Source organism: Triticum dicoccoides, chromosome 3A (assembly GCF_002162155.2).
Source record: "Triticum dicoccoides isolate Atlit2015 ecotype Zavitan chromosome 3A, WEW_v2.0, whole genome shotgun sequence".
Taxonomy (NCBI): Eukaryota; Viridiplantae; Streptophyta; class Magnoliopsida; order Poales; family Poaceae; genus Triticum; species Triticum dicoccoides.
Window position 1 is genome coordinate 754,015,381 of NC_041384.1, and position 10,768 is coordinate 754,026,148.

The following is a 10,768-nucleotide window of genomic DNA, read 5'->3' on the forward strand; positions in this document are numbered from 1 at the left end:
GGGGCGACGGCGGTGGCGAGAGTGGAGTTGGATTTGGGGGATGAAGGGGCCGTGGGGAAGGACGAACCCCGTGGTTAAGTCAGAAGTACCAGTAGCGCGTTCCAGAAAGGGCGCTACTGCTACGTTAGCTACAGCGCGTTCTGGAATACACGATACTGGTACACCACTCTCTTTTTTCCCCTTTTTCATTTATTTTTCTTCACATTTTATTTTTTCCTTTCACCTTATTCTATTTCTTTCATTTTCAATTATCTTTCTATTTGCTTTCCATTTAATTTTATATCCTCTATCAGTAGCGAGTTTAGACTAAAACGCGCTGCTACAAAGAAAGTAGCGGCAGCGCGGTTCGTTATAGGTCGCTACTACTATGTGAAGCCTATCGGCTAAGCCGTGGGAATTTTAGTAACATGTTTAGAAGAAGACGTGCTACTGCTAGGACTTTATCTGCAGCGCGGTTTGCGCAGACGCGCTACTGCTACTTAGCACCAGCCTGCTTTTTTGACCCTCGCTACTGCTAAAGTTCTGTGTATAAGGTTTTCCCTAGTAGTGAAGTCCTGATGTGTTCACATGTAATCCAGTCGTCACACTGCTCCGGGTGTTTGGAGCGCAGACTGTTCTTGTGTTCATCAACATACGGGGTCACCAAGGTAGAGTTATGTAGAACTGTGTAGTGTGCTTGAGACCAAGAATGCCCGTCCCTGCATATTATTGAGTCCGCTCCTAGCCTGCCTTTTCCAGTCAGTCTCCCGTCATACCGTGATTTAGGGAGACCTATCTTCTTAAGGCCAGGAATGAAGTCAACACAAAACCCAATGACATCCTCTGTTTGATGGCCCATGGAGATGCTTCCTTCTGGCCTAGCACGGTTACGGACATATTTCTTTAGGACTCCCATGAACCTCTCAAAGGGGAACATATTGTGTAGAAATACGGGGCCCAGAATAACAATCTCGTCGACTAGATGAACTAGGACGTGCGTCGTGATATTGAAGAAGGATGGTGGGAACACTAGCTCGCAACTGACAAGACATTGCACCACATCACTCCTTAGCCTTGGTATGATTTCTGGATCGATCACCTTTTGAGAAATTGCATTGAGGAATGCACATAGCTTCACAATGGCTAATCAGACATTTTTCGGTAGAAGCCCCCTCAATGCAACCGGAAGCAGTTGCGTCATAATCACGTGGCAGTCATGAGACTTTAGGTTCTGGAACTTTTTCTCTGGAATATTTATTATTCCCTTTATATTCGACGAAAGCCAGTCGGGATCTTCATACTGAGCCGGCATTCAAAAAAGATTTTCTTCTCTTCTTTGGTAAGAGCGTAGCTGGCAGGACCTTCATACTGCTTTGGAGGCATGCCGTCTTTTTCGTGCAAACGTTGCAGGTCCTCCTGTGCCTCAGGTGTATCTTTTGTCTTTCCATACACTCCCAAGAAGCCTAACAGGTTCACACAAAGGTTCTTCGTCACGTGCATCACGTCGATTGAAGAGCGTACCTCTAGGTCTTTCCAGTAGGGTAGGTCCTAAAATATAGATTTCTTCTTTCGCATGGGTGCGTGCCCCTCAGCGTCATTCGGAACAGCTAGTCCGCCGGGACCCTTTCCAAAGATTATGTGTAAATCAGAGACCATAGCAAGTACGTGATCACCGGTACTCATGGCGGGCTTCTTCTGGTGATCTGCCTCGCCTTTGAAATGCTTGCCTTTCTTTCGACATTGATGGTTGGTCAGGAGAAATCGACGATGGCCCAGGTACACATTCTTCCTGCATCTGTCCAGGTATATACTTTCGGTGTCAGTTAAACTGTGCGTGCATGCATGGTATCCCTTGTTTGTTTGTCCTAAAAGGTTACTGAGAGCGGGCCAAACGTTGATGGTTACAAATAGCAACGCATGCAGGTTAAATTCGTCCTGTTTGTGCTCATCCCACGCACGTACACCATTTCCATTCCACAGCTATAAAAGTTCTTCAACTAATGGCCTTAGATACACATCAATGTCATTGCCGGGTTGCTTAGGGCCTTGGATGAGAATTGGCATCATAATGAACTTCCCTTCATGCACATCCAAGAAGGAAGGTTATACATACATAGAGTCATGGGCCAGGTGCTGTGATTGCTGCTCTGCTCCCTGAAAGGATTAATGCCATCCGCGCTTAAAGCAAACCATACATTCCTTTGGTCACCTGCAAACTCAGCCCAATACTTTCTCTTGATTCTTCTCCACTGCAACCCATCAGCGGGTGCTCTCAACTTCTCGTCTTTCTTACGGTCCTCACTGTGCCATCACATCAACTTGGCATGCTCTTTGTTTCTGAACAGTCGTTTCAACCGTGGTATTATAGGAGCATACCACATCACCTTCGCAGGAAACCTCTTCCCGCGGGGCTCGCCGTCAACATCACCAGGGTCATCTCGTCTGATCTTATACCGCAATGCACCGCATACCGGGCATGCGTTCAAATCCTTGTACGCACCGCGGTAGAGGATGCAGTCATTAGGGCATGCATGTATATTCTCCACCTCCAATCCTAGAGGGCATACGACCTTCTTTGCTGCGTACGTACTGTCGGGCAATTCGTTATCCTTTGGAAGCTTCTTCTTCAATATTTTCAGTAGCTTCTCAAATCCTTTGTCAGGAATAGCATTCTCTGCCTTCCACTGCGGCAATTCCAGTATGGTACCGAGCTTTGTGTTGCCATCTTCGCAATTGGGGTACAACCCTTTTTTGTGATCCTCTAACATGCGATCGAACTTCAGCTTCTCCTTTTCACTTTTGCACTTTTCCCTTGCATCAACAATGACCCGGCGGAGATCATCATCGGGCACATCGTCTGGTTCCTCTTGATCTTCAGCAGCTTCCACCGTTGCAGCATCACCGTATTCAGGGGGCACATAGTTGTCATCGTCCTCTTCTTCTTTGTTGTCTTCCATCATAACCCCTATTTCTCCGTGCTTGGTCCAAACATTATAGTGTGGCATGAAACCCTTATAAAGCAGGTGGGTGTGAAGGGTTTTTGAGTCAGAGTAAGACCTCGTATTCCCACAGCTAGGGCATGGACAGCACATAGAACCATTCTGCTTGTTTGCCTCAGCCACTTCGAGAAAATTATGCACGCCCTTAATGTACTCGGAGGTGTGTCTGTCACCGTACATCCATTGCCGGTTCATCTGCGTGCATTATATATAATTATGTGTATCAAAAGAAAGAAAATTAGACAAGTATCTATGTAAAGTAAGAATTTTTTTTCCAAAAAGAAGATAAGAACAAGAGGCTCACCACGGTGGTCCCGGCGACGAGACCGGCGCGGGCGATCGACGCCGGTGAAGACGGGGACGGGGTGTGACAGACCGCTAATATAAACCTAAACAAATCTCGGGAAAAATGGAGCTCGGCGGTCGAGCTTCGAGAGGAGAAAGCTTAACTAGTGTGGCTCGGGCATTTCATCGAACACCTCATGTGCATAGGAGGTGAGCTAGAGCACCCAATGCCCTCCCCCTCGCCGGCCAGCTAAAAACAGAGCACTGTGGAGTGCTCTACTCGCCGGCGATGGGGTATATATATAGGCAACTCATTTGTTCCGGTTCGTGGATGGAACCGGGACTAAAGGCCTTCCTTCTGTCCCGGTTCCTGCCACGAACCGGGACCGATGGTTGTGGGCCAGGAGCGAGGCCCATTGGTCCCGGTTCGTGCCAAGAACCGGGACAAATGGGCCCAGATGAACCGGTACCAATGCCCACGAGGCCCCGGCCGCCCCCCTGGGCTCTCGAACCGGGACAAATGCCTCCATTGGTCCCGGTTCGTGGCAGAACAGGGACTAATGGGCTGGCCAGACCCGAACGAAAGCCCCTTTTCCTACTAGTGAACATATGGGAACTGTTATGCTTACTGTATGCTTGAACTTTCTAGTGGCATGCATCTATAGCGTGGATGGCCCAGAAGTACAGAGATGCATTGAAATAGCCCGGAAATGTGTGACTTTTAACAAAGATGAGAGGCCAAGAATTGGTGAGATCATGCAAAAGCTGGGCGACATAGAATGGCTGTAATTCAAAGAGCCAACACCTTTGTTATTCATGGTAAATATGTGATCCTGTTCATGTATGGATTTATGTGGTGTATACTCGTTTCTTTTGGTTCATATGTGGGCAGCCCACACTATCATATTCTATAAACTAGTAAAATACATGTGCCATGCAACAAAGAATAGACACACTCGCCCAAATATAACATGAAGGTCTATCTTTTTCTATCCAAACAACTATGCTCCACCTCTTCTACCATGCTACAGTGGCATGTGCAAGACCGACATATGACAACATATTTGTGCCTCATATTCGGCACTTCGACGATGTTGGACATTTCTGTAAATGGTTTTCACATTTCCAAACTTTATGAAGAGTCGGGGAGACGGAAGCTTCTCAAATACCTTAAAACATTGTACTTTTCGCAAACTGATTAGGATGTCACATTGTAGAAGTGCATGCTGTAGCCAATGCAACGAAAATACCGATCTGATGGAAGAGACTAGGCAATACATTTATACGTCAACAATTCCCCTTATATGTGGCTCCCTCGGGCCTAAATGTGGACCGATAGTGGGCTGCAATTTAATTGCGACAGCCGGGTCTTGAACTCAAGATCTGCAATTTAATTGTGCCAGCCGCATCTTGAAATCAAGACCTGCAATTTAATTGTGCCAGCCGCATCTTGAACTCAAGACCTCTTGGCTCCGATACCATGTAGAAGTGCATGCTATAGCCAATGCAACCAAAAGACCGATCTGGTGGAAGAAATTAGGCAGTAATTTATACGTCAACACACATAAATTGCTTGTACTGTCAATGCAATGTGTTGCTTGGCGGCGAAGCAGGTTGGTTGATCAACTATCTGCCAAAATAGTAGAAAGCCCCCGGGCCATCACTAGTTATGCGGTTATGCCACACGTGAGAGGTTTATAGCATGCATCAATGTTGCTTTTGCTGTGGTTGTAGACAAATCTAAACTGAAAACTGTCATCACCGTCCACATCAACATGACAGCATCTAGAGGTTATGCATATTTGACTTGTGGATTTTGTGGGGTTTCCTAAGGTTTGCGTGACACAGTGAAACAAATCGAATCACTAACATTCATGCCAACTCAGAGTGTAAATCGACCAAAGCCTTGCCGTGAGAACTAATGGAAATCCATGAACACACAAAATTACAGCATGCAAATAGCAAACACACAAGAAACTCACCAGCTGGGGGCATCAGAAGAATGCAGAGCTGCAACACGGAATCAGGTGTGAAACTGTGAATGCAATCCTATTCCGACGGCAATATTGAGTGTCAATAGTGGAAGATAAGCTAACTGATGGCTTCTGACTGAGCTAACTAACAGTAAATGGATACATACCCAATTGTATCTGTTACTAAAAAAAAAGAACACTGGAGATGAACTAAAGATACAGATTCAAGTACACGACATAATAGGAAATGAGAACCTGTACATATTGACTCCTTTGGTTCACCTGTAAATTGTCCTCTGGATTCATCAGAACTGAAGATTTGCTAATGCCTGAGATTGTTCCCATGCTGCTCAATCTCATGATTTTTATATATGCATCCAAATCTTTGAAGGCCTCCTCTTTCAACGATGCAGAGAGTCCTGTTTCGCAAGGCCAGCACAGTTGGGCCGATCAGTGGCACCACCACTGTCCATTATGCTGATTCTATCCCACAATCGAGAGATCTGGCTTGAGCGTGCTCCGGCGGTAGACAAATTTCAGGTGAAAAGTGTCATATATAGATGGGAAAACTACAACAACCAACACCTTTAGAGTTCCACCTAGACACTTTCATATATCATGTAAAATTGAATGTGCATTCTCCTTCATATTTGCACCTAGCCACCTTCTGTTTGCTGAACATGTATCTGAATGCCTGTCATATTTGCGCCGAGAGAAACAACTTGAACCATATATTTGTATTAAAAAAAGTGCCGAGAAAACACAGGAATGTACTAATGGTGGCAACGACAAGACAACATGAGTGCTCAAAATCATTGCTAATATAATCCACTACATCTCTTATAGACGTGTCAGCAACACACTGCATATGACAGCAATTCACTACACATCTCAGCGTAACAAAATGAGAATTCTGCATATATCACCAAGCATAATTCCAACCGAGAAACTGATACAACCATGATGCCTGAAATCATGACTTATTACAGTACCAATCTAACTACCCTGTAATACAGGTTATAGCAAAATTTAACAAAAGAGGGAAACAAATTATCCATTATTATTATAAGCTCAATAGCCTCATCTAACGTGGTAGGCTAGCAGATGACAAGAACTCTGCCTCCAAGCTATAGCGTCGTTGGCTACCTCTTGGCTGTGCGGACAATTGCCGAGCAGATCTACTCATTCGAGTTAACGACCTTGGTTGCATCTGTTCTCCATTTCTCAGATCATGCTGAGATGAGTTCATCCGTTATGTCCGTAGAGTCTGCAGTTCTGTCTCAACCTGTTTCATGGTTGGTCTTTCTTCGCCGTGTAGCCTCAAGCACCGCTCTGCCAAAGAGGCGACACTGTTGATCTCTTCCTCAGTTGCCTCCTCAAGGACCTGAGAATTAACCATAGTTTTAAATAGCGCGCTAAGCATCTTAGCGATGGACCTCCTCCAAATGCTATAGCGTGCTATAGCGGAGCTATAGCGCGCTATTTAAAATGTTTGCTCATTTATTTGGACCAAAGTCTCTTAGCGCAAGACCTTTTGTAAACGCTATAGCGTGCTATAGCGGAGCTATAGCGGGCTATTTAAAACAATGGAATTAACAATGCTTGTGATTCTCCCCTCGTTGAACTCCAGCAGAAAATAGTTTGACAAGCTCTTGATTGTGCCTGATTCACTTGTGAAAACAGGCTTCATTCTCAGAAGCAACTCCACCAGTACCACACCAAAACCGTACACGTCACTCTTCCCGTTTAACTGCCTGGTATGGAGATACTCTGGATCTAAGTACCCAAATGTACCCTGCACATTCGTGACAATGTGCGTTTGATTGATCGGAACCAATCTGGATGCGCCAAAATCTGACACTTTTGCTGTGTAGTTCACATCCAAGAGTATATTTGAGGATTTCACGTCACGATGGAAGACTGATATTGAAGCTGAACAGTGAAGATAAGACAGAGCTCCTGCTATTTCCAAGGAAATCCTCAAGTAATCACCCCAAGATAAGAAAAAACCATCACTTGCATCTGCATGAAGAACTTCAGAGAGTGAGCCACTGGATACATAATCATACACCAGCAGTGGAACCTCGGTTTCGAGACAACATCCAAAGAGCTTGACAATATTTTTGTGGTTTATCTGAGTAAGGACTGCGACCTCATTGATGAATTGACTGATCTCAGACTGCTCGATGACCTTAGACCTTTTTACTGCAACAACATGCTGATCAGACAATATGCCTTTGTAAACCATGCCATGGCCCCCACGTCCAATGATACGTGTAGGATCAAAGTTGTTTGTTGCCTTCTCTAGCTCTTCTAACGAGAAAATCTTTGTATTCTCATTTGCACTTTCATCAGATGATAGTAATGTTTCTAGGAGAAGACCTTGGTTCTTTCGGAAATAGTTCCTCCGTAGTTGCTTTTCAACATCTACTTTCCATCTACGCGTGAAAAGTGTTGCACTGAAGCTCAGAAGTAGAACACCGAAACCACAAAACAACCCAATAATTATACCTGCAGGCATTAAGCTCTTTTAAGTTTTCTATTCTGTCCTGTCTATCATAAATGTAACAACAATATAGTCTTACCTAAGAGTAGAGACTGTTGTTTTATCCGAGTACACTGCATCTTTGATGGATCATACTCGGTCTTGCGAGGACAACTATTACAATAGAAGCTTCCTGCGGTATTATGGCAGATTCCTTTACAACTGTCCTGTTGAAGGCATTCATTGACATCTGAAATTAACAAGATCCTTATTAAGATGCGTCGACAAAATCTATTAAATGCAATCCGGAAGGTTATAGTCATCATTTAGTTAACATGAAAGAGTAAGTCAGTCAATTAAATGAAGCCTACATGAATGACAAAACAAAGTAGAAGTAGCAAAAAAATCACTGTCTAATAGTAACAAGCAAATTTCTAAATTAGCAAACGTTTTTATACATTTGTACAGTTTTCTTTTAGGAAGCTAACAGATATTTGTGAGCAAAGTTAACAGCAGTACATTTTTCTCCAGCGGCATTGGTGTACTTAACATAGCTGGTACATCACACAGTTTTGAACATTCCAGTGTACAGGGAAGGGGTGGCAGGGGGGAGATACCTTGACAGCCAGTTTGGATGTATGGATTTCCTTGGAAGCCATCTAAGCATTTGCAGCGGTAACCAGAATAAACCCCTTGAGCTCTTACTCCCATACACTTGCAGTTCATACTCACACAAGCATATCCAGATTTATTCCGTTGGGCCTCTGCGCAACTTAGATTAGCAACAACCCATTTCATAGAGAAAAATAACCCATATGTAGAGAAAAGTCTGTTAGGCTCTGATAAAAACATGGAGTTTGCATATTTTTCGTCAAGAATGGTGCCATTAATGGTCCCTTCGTCAACATTTATGTCAATGACCTGTTTCTCCCACAAGTCCAACATGATCAGGGCAGCTGATGATGTCATATTTGTGCAGTTGAGGTGAAACTCTTCCCTGGCAAATCAACCCTCTTCGAAGCCGAACGGGAATTGCACACTAATGTTACTACACGAACGTATACAATTAGCCCTGCTCGGAATTGGATTATATCCTAATTTGACAAGTAAAAGATTAGCATGTATCAATACCGAAAATACTTAACAACATATGTATGTTTGGTCTCGATTAGGAAAAGAGAATTCACCTTTATCATTGGAGCAACCCTCTCGAATGTAGGGGTTGCTGTACTGTATAGGCCGTCCTCCATTTGCAGCTGTAGCCATCGCTTCTGTCAATGCACTCGGCATCTTTGACGTCACATTCAAACCTGCTATTGTCTATGCACTCAGCATACTCGCCTATACAGGCATATAGCTTTTCCTTTTTTGCTTGGCAGTAACACAGTTGGCTTGGTCAACTATCTGCCACTGTAGCCGAAAGCCACTCGGCCCATCACTAGTTATGCTGATTCTATCCCACAGATGGGAGCTCCGGTTAAAGCGTGCATCAATGTTGCTTTTGCCGTGGTTGTAACCAAATTTGAACTGAAAACTGACGTTACCATCACCATTAACACGGCAGCATCCGAATGTATTTTTACAGTTGTGCATAGCCACCATCTCTGGGGTTCTTGGATCCAGACAAGTAGTGCGGCATTTCAGCATGGTGGCATTGTCTACGACATAGTATACCTCCATGTCACAGCTGGTAATGTTTAGAACAATGGACTTAAGAGAGAAGGACCGCCAGGTGGTTTCAAAGAATATTTGTAGACACTGACACCAGATTTCATGTGGATGGTATGCAAGAAGGAAGCATCGATAATGTTAAAAAGAGAAAGAAGATCGTTGAATTCGATCACCTCGGTGATGCCGTCGTGCAAGAAGAGCCTGGGGGGCTGAGTGGTGTCATGGCAAGTGAGGTTGAAGTCAGGCCCTCGGGAGCACCTGGATCCAATGCCGAAGGGATATGCGAAGCTCAGGTTGCCGCAGCTCGTCGGGCAGCCATCAAGTGTGCCACGGGCACGTGATGGTTGCGGCCTGTTCCCCTCAGGGCTTTGCTGGCTTGTTACAACTCCAGATGCTTGTGACCCGAATACCAATAGATAGAAGATCATCGGGAAGATGCCCATGATCGATCTACAGTTCTATACTACACCTTGCACTAGAGAAATTCAAGTCAGGCAGCAGTGGCTTCTCTTCTAGGTACCACTTTCATGACTGCCTCCCTAATGCATATATATCAATGGTTACAGCTGGCGTTGATGTGTGGTGTGCTTTGTTGGCATGTGAAAGGGGATGCTTCGTACAATTAGATGAGATGTAAAGTAGAAGACCATGACTGTCAGCCCGTAACCTCGTAAGTCGTGCTGCAGGAAGACCTCAACAAGTCGGTTTCCCTATTAAAGGGGCTAATCTATGCCTGTTCCTGATAAACCACGTTACAAAATTTGCTTGTGGATTTTCTGGGTTTCCAAATGTTTGCTCTAGACAATAAAGGCATTACCAACATAGAAAGGAAAAATATGAGCATGCTACAACATGAAAAAGGGAACCACGCTTGAAACTCGCCAACAGTAGGTACGCCATCGGTAGAATGGAACCGTTCCATGCAAACTGTTGCGAATGCCATCTCTTGCTCGTCAACAACGGAAGATGGCTAGCATATCTTCAGTCCAACCGAGCTAGGTGACAATAACTGAAACCATCACCAACATTAAGAAGTAACACATTGTTGAGGGGTAACAAAAAATTTCGATAAGCTAACAGAGCAAAGCAAGAGTAACTAAAGTCCACTACAATTACAAATGCACATCACCACAACACACGCACACACCCAAGGCAGGATACAAAGGCGCGGAGCGCAGCAACACCACCCCTAGCACTATCACGAAGAGATGAAGCCACATACGACGAACCGTGGGCTCTAAAGCGGCGCCTTCAGGAAGGATACGACACCGGAGTACCGCCACCACCCGATCCGAAGATCAGAGTTTCCCCAGGAGCCGCATGACGGGCAGTGAGAGCCGCGACGAAGCCTTCAAGAAGGGAACGAGATTCGCCAC

The 10,768-nt window shown here is 44.8% G+C and overlaps 1 non-coding gene and 1 pseudogene across 1 annotated transcript; both read right to left on the bottom strand.

The window, feature by feature from the left end:
• Positions 1 to 3,576: 3,576 nt before the first annotated feature.
• On the bottom strand, positions 3,577 to 3,708 carry LOC119273823. Its single transcript, XR_005135005.1, has one exon. It is a non-coding gene; the product is annotated as a small nucleolar RNA SNORA57 (small nucleolar RNA).
• A 931-nt stretch (positions 3,709 to 4,639) lies between these two features.
• LOC119273283 lies at positions 4,640 to 9,835 on the bottom strand (annotated as a pseudogene).
• Positions 9,836 to 10,768: the final 933 nt, after the last annotated feature.